The sequence below is a fragment of the Mytilus galloprovincialis genome, chromosome 14 (assembly GCF_965363235.1).
Source record: "Mytilus galloprovincialis chromosome 14, xbMytGall1.hap1.1, whole genome shotgun sequence".
Taxonomy (NCBI): domain Eukaryota; kingdom Metazoa; phylum Mollusca; class Bivalvia; order Mytilida; family Mytilidae; genus Mytilus; species Mytilus galloprovincialis.
Window position 1 is genome coordinate 43,973,620 of NC_134851.1, and position 8,986 is coordinate 43,982,605.

Here is an 8,986-nt window from a genome sequence, read left to right on the forward strand (position 1 = left end):
GTTACATTGTAGTGTTGTGTCGTTGTTCTCCTCTTATATTTAATGCGTTTCCCTCAGTTTTAGTTTGTTACCCCGATTTTGTTTTTTGTCCATGGATTTATGAGTTTGAACAGCGGTATTCTACTGTTGCCTTTATTTATAGGTTCTTTGCATCGGAACTAAACGCATTTATTTAAAAACCAGTTGTTGGCATGACACGGGTTATGTTCTTCTCATATATGTTGTGATGGTATGATACTAAACCCCTAACAGGAGGGATTGTGCCTGATATTCATATGATGACGACATAATCTTTCATTCAGTTTAATTGAAGTCTGGAGCTGACATGTCAGTTAACTGCTAGAAATTTGTTGTTATTTATGTATTATTGTCATTTTGTTTATTTTCTTTTGTTACATCTTCTGACATCAGACTCGGACTTCTCTTGAACTGAATTCTAATGTGCGTATTGTTGTGCTTTTATTTTTCTACATTGGATAGAGGTATAGGGGGAGGGTTGAGTTCTCATAAACATGTTTAACCCTGCCGCATTTTTGCGTCTGTCCCAGGTCAGGAGCCTCTGACCTTTGTTGTTTTTGCATTATTTTTAATTTTAGCTTCTTCTGTATAATTTGGAGTTTAGTATGGCGTTCATTATCACTGAAGTAGTATATATATTTGTTTATGGGGCCAACTGGTTCGGGAATTTCCCGCTGCATTGATGATCTATGGTTGACCTTCTGCTGTTGTCTGTTTTATGGTCGGGTTGTTGTCTCCCTGACACATTCCCTATTTATATTCTCAATTTAATTTGAGCAAATCAAGGACCTTCATTAAACCTGATTATATCAGATTCTCCTAATATTTCAGTCGGGTCTTATAGAGTAGAGGAAAATAGTAAACAATCCATTGTACTAATTCGTATTAATCAACTCCTCATTTTCCTATTTTGTTTTCGTTTTTTTCATTTTCGAATTGTGTCTATTAAAATGCAAACATTCTGTAATGATATTTTGGATTTGGGTATACGTTTTGGACCTTCTGAAGAAACATGTATTGTCGTAATGCGCATCTGGTGCAGAAAAATTGGTAGCATTAATGTAATTGCTTAATTTAATCCTTCTTTATCAGATATGTACTAATAAAAATTGCTAAACACTATACATGTTAAGTTCAAAGATTTCCAAATATTGATGATTAAAGTTTAGAAATAAATATAGTATGTTATTTCGGATTATTTTCCTTTATTACATATTTGATATGATAAAAGAGTGTATTGAAATAAAAACATTTAATATATGAGTTAATATTTTACAATTTGTAATATTTAAATATTAAATAAAATATTTATATACTAATATGACAACTAGTATTAAAAAGGGTAGATCACTTTTTTTTTTTTAGATAAATTGAAATTATGTTAAGTTAAATAATAAATGTGAACCGTTTGGATGTCATTTCCAGCTATTATAGAATAAAAAACACAAAAGACGATATCATTTTTATGTAATTTTGTATATTCAAGCTAGATAATTGATTAGAAATAGTGGATTCGGAAACAATAATCAAGTCGTTGATTATCGTTTCCGAATCCACTACTTTTTATCAATTCTGTACTACATCAATTCAGTCTACGTGTGCATTGCAGTTTGAAATTTATAATTTTAAAGCAATATCTTTAAATCGAACATATTTGCATTTCCTGGATTACATGATTACAGTAACAAACATACGCACAAAAAAAAATGATTCAATATCTAGTAAAATGATTTTATTTCGGGTTATTTTCCTTTATTACATATTTGATATGATCAAAAAATGTATCGATATCAATTAAATTGTTTTCAATTAAATATAGAGCGTCTTCTGCCACTACAAAAGTCTAAAAGTCTGAAAAGACCAGTTTTTGTCTTGATTTGCATGAAATTTTACTCGACATTCTTCAAAAGTATGACTTGTGTCTGAATTTGTCTTGACAAATTCTCATTTATATTAAATTTGTATGAAACTTACTCAACATATTCTCGACATTCTGAATATGGCCTTAAAATTTCTTGACAAATTCTTGACATTTGAATACTGTCTTGAAATTTCTCGACATTTTCATTTTTTCTCAGTATGTCTTGACATGTATTCTGAACATTTTGAATTGTGTCTTGAATTTACTTGACAGTTCTGAGTTTTACAAATTATGACAAATATTCATGATATAACTTTAATCTTTATTTCTCTTTATATGATATATTGTTGTTTCAAGTTACACTTCTTACAACACAAATGAAAGTTGGGCATGTAAAATAATTGAAAATGTGGGTATCTAAATATTTTTACAAATGCAAATATGGCTATGAAATTTAATGTATAAAATAATTTAAATGTGGGTGTGTTGATATAAAACAATTTAAATATGGGTTTTTAAAAAAAATACAAATATTGATTTCTTAATCTTATAAATTAAATGATTAAATCCAATCTTACTGTGGATATATTTCATTCTACATTCTAATATTCAATTAATTGATATTTCATTTTATTATGGTAAATGAGTATTGTTCAAACATTTGGTTTATATTAATAGCAAATTATGATGATATACAAATCATTCATTTAACAGAAGAAAATTTGTGTAATGTCATCTGCTGGAATATATATCAAGTATTACACATGGACAGGATGTTCCCCATAAACATGCATGATAAAATTAAGGTATTCCACAGCCAAGAATACACGCAACTGTTAAATTACTGATTTACCTGTAATCAGTCATACAACTTATCAGTTGACCTACCATGCCAATACAATTTAAAATGTTAATTGATAGATGAAAATAATAAAAATCATCATGTTAATAATTTTTTAAATTTATTTTTAAATTAAAAAGGATTTTCTTCATCAAAATTATGAAGATAATTATTTTAACATATAAACAAATTGAATAATTCCCAAAGATTAAAAAGAAAATTACCATCTACGCCAGGAATTATGTGGACAAATTCTCTCATTTTGTGGTACATTTCTCCATCTTACTGTTTCCCAAAGATGAATTGTGGGGTACAAAAGAGACACATGGTTACATTTTAAAACTGCCTACAAGGCACCTATTTTAGTAAAGCAAATTTGACTGGCAGTTTTGCGAACGGCAAAAATCTAAATGCTGTTAGTCAGTAACTTATACTTATATTTAAACTTATACTGTTGAGATAGTGTCAAGACATATTTCAGACTGTCAAGAATGTGTCGAGACATATTCAGACAGTATTTAGAATGTCAAGAATATGTCAAGACATATTCAGACATTATTAAGAATGTCAAGAATATGTCAAGACAGATCGAGACAAATTTAAGACAGTCAATAATTGGTCGAGACTAATCCAGACTCTTATTTATTAGATAATACAAGAAGTGTCGAGAAATTTTAAGACAACGTTCATACGTTCAAGACACTTGTCAAGAAAAATAAAGAATCTTATTAGACATATTCATACTTTGTCAAGTATTTTTAAAAATTATTCAGTCAAATTAAGAATGTCGAGTAAAAACTTATGCAAATTCAGACAAAAACTGGTCTTTTCAGACTTTTTGAGTCATTTAAGAGTCAGTCTGCCATAAAACCATGCAACATCTCATATTTTGTCCAAATTGGTAGTTACAACTTGGCAACATTATCAGGATTATATATATTTCCAAAATCTTTGGGTATTTAGGAGTTAAGGTAAAAAAAATTAAATTGTATTATTCCCCCTATTTTCCATTTAACAGCCTTATTTGCATATTTGTGAATTATTAAAAAAAAATGCAAAAAAAATCACCATATTTAGGTACTTTTTAAAGGTCTGGATAATTGATATATCTCCTAAATATAACATTATCTAGTTATATTTTGCAAAGAACATCATTAAAAAAAAAATGCATTTTGAGATTTTTTTACCTTTTGGCAAGTTGCCAGAGAGGTTCGTGCAACATGTGTATTATATAACTTGCATGTAGTACATGTACTAAGTAGGTGTTTTCTCTCAAGATCATATTTGTTTTCTTAACTTTTAGATTTTTTCCAAAGGTACATATCAGTTCTAAGACAAGTGAAAAAATTTAGCTTGGCAAATAATGGGAAGTTAGTAAAAAATGCTCCCAAAATATCTAAAAAATGCACTAATTGTAATAGTTTTGCCCCTGAATATTTTAACTAAACTGATTAAAGTAGACTTATATTCCGGACAATAACTTTAGTTTAAGTGTTTAGATCTTTATGATTTTTTTCAGAAGGTTTAATACCACAAAAGGAAGGTTGGGATCGATTTTGGGGATGATCGTCCCAACCGTTTAGGAATTAAGGGCCCAATTTTAAGGATAATAACTTGTGTATTAGTCTTGCAATTGCTCTGATACCACAATCTTTAAAACCACAAGTAGAAGGTTTGGATTCATTTAATGTGTTATGGGTTCAAAGTTTGAAATTTAGGGCCAAAATTGGGCCAAAGACAAGCATTTTCTAGTTTCAAGACAATAACTTGTGTGTAATTGCATGGATCTCTCTAAAATTGTACCGCAATGTTCCACATAACAAAGGGGGGCTGGGATACAGTTTTAGATTAATTGCTTAAAATATGTTGTAATTAGGGACCACAAAAGGGCCAAAAGAAGCATGTTTCTAGTTTCCAAACAATAACTTGGGTTTTAGTGTATGGATCTCTCTGTAATTGTACTACAAGGTTCCATACTACAAAGGAAAGCATGGGAATGAGTTTAAGGGTTATTGTTTAAAGGGGGGGGGGTTTCAATTAGTTGGGGGAGGGATTTGTTTAAAATTTTTTTAAGGGATTTCTTTTATTTTTTTATTTTTCAAATTTCAAATTTTGAAAAGTTTCAAGAAAAAATCTTCAATTGCACAGTATTGTGCAATAGATTTGTTTGATCTTTGACCACATTTATTTTGTAACAAAAACCTTTATTTTTTCAAAAATTCAATCACAATCCAAATTCAGACAGCGTCAAGCTTGAACATTGTGACCAAATTTAATTTGCTATAACCGTTAAGGGTCCAACCACTCCGGTTGTATAAAGCTGCGCCCTGCAGAGCACCTGGTTTTCACATACTTTCAATTGATGACAGTCTTTTAAAAAGCTTGTTATATAAAACAGAGTTGTGAACATACTTATACTTCGAAATATCTTCCTCTTTGAAACTTTTGATTTGAATGAAGCCAATAATAGGGGCAATCACTCATTGCGTGTCTAGATTAGAAAGTTGTGTCTATTAGAGCGTATGTAAAAAAATGTGGCCATTTTTTTTTATCTACGAAAAAAGTTTATATTTGCATATATAATATGCCATATAACATTTTTTCATTTATATCTCAGATTAAAACCAGATAAACAATGATAAAAGAGAGACAGTTGACGTGACCCTACCTCTTCAAAAATTGAAAGCTTTTCCAAGATTATCTTGATTGTCTTCCCTCTCCAAAGAGCATCTCTTTCCTGTTTGTTGATACTTTGAGATTCTGATGTTTAGTCCCCTACAGCTAACGTCGAAGTGGACTTAGGTTTGCACTGCGTCTGTCGGTCTGTCTATCTGTCAGTTTGGCAAATAAGTCCTTATTTGTGGTTGTAGATTTTGATTTTATATTTGGTTTATTGATTTATCATGACAAGTTACAGGTCAAATTCATTTTTCACGCTTTAAGTTTTCCTCTTTGTTCAGTTAAAGTCCTTTCTTCAGAATTAAATTTTTGATGAAATACTTTTTCATTAGAAGATTTCTGTTCAAACGGAAATAACTAATTTTTTTAGCTCACCTGGCCAAAGGGCCAAGTGACCTTTTTCTCATCACTCTGAAACTACTGGGCCAAATTTAACCAAACTTGGCCACAATCATCATTAGGGTATCTAGTTTCAAAAATGTGTCTGGTGACCCGGCCAACGAACTAAGATGGCCGCCATGGCTAAAAATAGAACATAGGGGTAAAATGCAGTTTTTGGCTTATAACTTAAAAACCAAATCATTTAGAGCAAATCTGACATGGGATAAAATTGTTTGTCAGGTCAAGATCTATCTGCCCTGCAACTATTAGATGAATCAGACAACCTTTTGTTAGATTGCTGACCCTCAATTGGTAATTTTAAGGAACTTTTGCTGTTTTTGGTTATTATCTTGAATATTATTATAAATAGAGATACACTGTAAACATCAATAATGTTCAGCAAAGTAAGATTTACAAATTAGTCATAATGACCAAAATGGTCATGTGATTCCTTTAGAAGTTATTGCCCTTTGTAATCAATTTTTAACCATTTTTCGTAAATCTTAGTAATCTTTTAGAAAAATCTTCTACTCTGAAACCACTGGGCCAAATTAAACCAAACTTAGCCACAATCATTATTGGGGTATTTAATTTACAAAATGTGTCCGGTGACTCGGCCAACCCACCAAGATGGCCGCCATGGCTAAAAATAGAACATTGGGGTAACATGCAGTTTTTGGCTTATAACTCAATATGAATTATTTGTGTTTGTATCAGCTGGTAGTTATAGGCCAACTGTATCTTACATGTCTTATTCCCTAGCCTCAAATTGTTAGAGACTACATTTTTGGAGGAAACTTAACATTACTGTTATGTCCACTGTTCTCCCAGAATTGACATAGGGATTACTAACTGGTTCATGTCATCGGCACAAAATTGAAGTTGCAGTTTCATCAGGAACTTTTCGGAGTAGTCTCTTCATATTTGGCATAAAGCTTTATCACAATATACAAAATATAGCACTTTTCTAGGTAAGAGGCACAATTCTATGATATTCACAAAACTATTAAATCTTCCTCTTTTCTGGTAATAGATAACATGAATGTACAAGGCTGCGCAGTTTGTACAATTTAGTCTACATTTTCATACTATTTTAGAAAAGAAATTCCCCTAATTTCATCTGAAAGAGAAGTGCTTAGAATTTGTAGTACTTTTACGATAATTTGTTTGTCTAAATTGTAAGGGGCTGCATTCATGTTGAGTGTCTATTTTTTATATGTTGAACAGTTTTATGAATCATTATCAAATACAACATGTTTTAAAAAGTTGAGACAGTCCTCAATTGTGGCCACTTTGAATATTATTAAATGCTAAAATTATAAAGAACTCACGATGATATTACCTGATGAGTGTGCATACAGCCCGTGGATGGTGTAAACTTCCCAAAAAACGTGTATGGTGTAATGGTGTAAGGTGTATGGTGCAATGGTGTAAGGTGTAGGGTGCTATGGTGTATGGTGTATGGTGTAACGGGAATGGTGTGATTGTGTAACGTGCGATCGTGTATGGTGTGAATGAATGGTGTACGGCATTTCATTGGTTGAAACCGAAGTTCGTTTTATTTAATTTTTTCGGATTGTAAACATAAACAAGATGGCGATAGAGCACGTAAGACGATTATCAATACAAGAAAGACAATTAATTTTGCAATACGCAGCAGCACTTTTGTCAACAGTAAGAATTCAACGTGTTCTGGAAAAAAACTCATAACATTAAGACATCTAGACAAGCAATACGGAAGTTTCTAGATAGATGCAAGCGGTCAGGATCAATTACAGACCTTCCAAAGCGTCGCCGGAATGGAAATATAACAAACTTCCATAGACAGATGATGAATTTGTGGTTGTCCAAAAATTGTGAACTTACATCAAGAGCGTTGAGGGACAAAATAATGGCTTTGTTTGGTCTAAAACTATCTTTATAGGCGAGTGACATTAAGACCTTAAAAATATTTTTAATGCACCTATCTAACACACAGCTATATTATATATCATTCGAAAGGAAAACATGTGTAGATTCTATTTTACCCGGTCGTAAAAGTGAAATATGGTGCAATTTGTTTTTAATTGGGGTCAAAGGTCATTCATAAAAAAAATGAAAGAATAACACTTTTGTAGTATTATTGTCTTAATTGAAGCAGCTGGTAATATAGTTAATTCAAATTTTACTTTACACGATACTATTGTAACGTCTCTCTGATCTAAGTTGCATATCGTTCATGGTTTGGCGATAATTTACGTCATTTTGGCGTTTTCACTCTGCTATATGTAAAGGGTACTTTCTACAAAAACGACGTATAATAACAAATATTTGACCTTAAATGTGCTAATATTTACTACAATTGATGGTGTGCTAAGCAAAATAAAAAAAATATGATGAAATATTTGTAAGTTGGACGAGTAAAAGGGAGAGAAAACAACGCAATAAAGACAGTAAAAAGTAGACGTCTTTGTCACATCAACAGTGACAATAGTCTCCTGTTTGTTAACAGCCTACAAACCGGGTCAAGATCGGAAATCACTATCGTACATGTTTAATACAACCACAAGCAAAGTTAAAGAGGATACATGAATCACATTTTAAGTCTGTCCGTCTGTCAGTCCCCACTTGTTTGTGGTCTGTGTCGAATCAAATCAGGTAACTTATGCATGTATACAGATATACAGTTCATCCAAAAACCAAATATAAAATGCATTGCTTTGAACTATAGAACTGATGTTAAGTACACTTAGTTCAGAGATGTATTATCGGATGGCACGTGGTTCTTCATAATAAATTAAATCAGTTCATTTTGACATTGGCATTGACATTTCAGCAGTCAAGTTTTCAAACATTGTTTGATTCCTTCTTGTCTGGTTTGTGTCCGGTCCATTATATCTTTTGAACCGTTGAACCTGGGTTTTCCAAACTAAGTATATGAATATACATCATATAATAGGGGATGGTCATAAACTAAAATCAGGTCACTGTGATATTGATCCAATCATAATGGAATCCTGCCCGCGACATATATAGCTGCAAAACTAAGGTTTACCAAACTTCAGATACAGAAGTCGGTTTCACAAAAAAACTTAAGACAAGATTAATCGTAAGTAAACTGAACTATTCATGACTTACGACCAGTTTTAGTCGTAAGATTCGTTGTGAAACTGACTCAAAATGCAAAATTAGAATGCGGTGAATTACAAACTAAAGTTAGGTTCCAC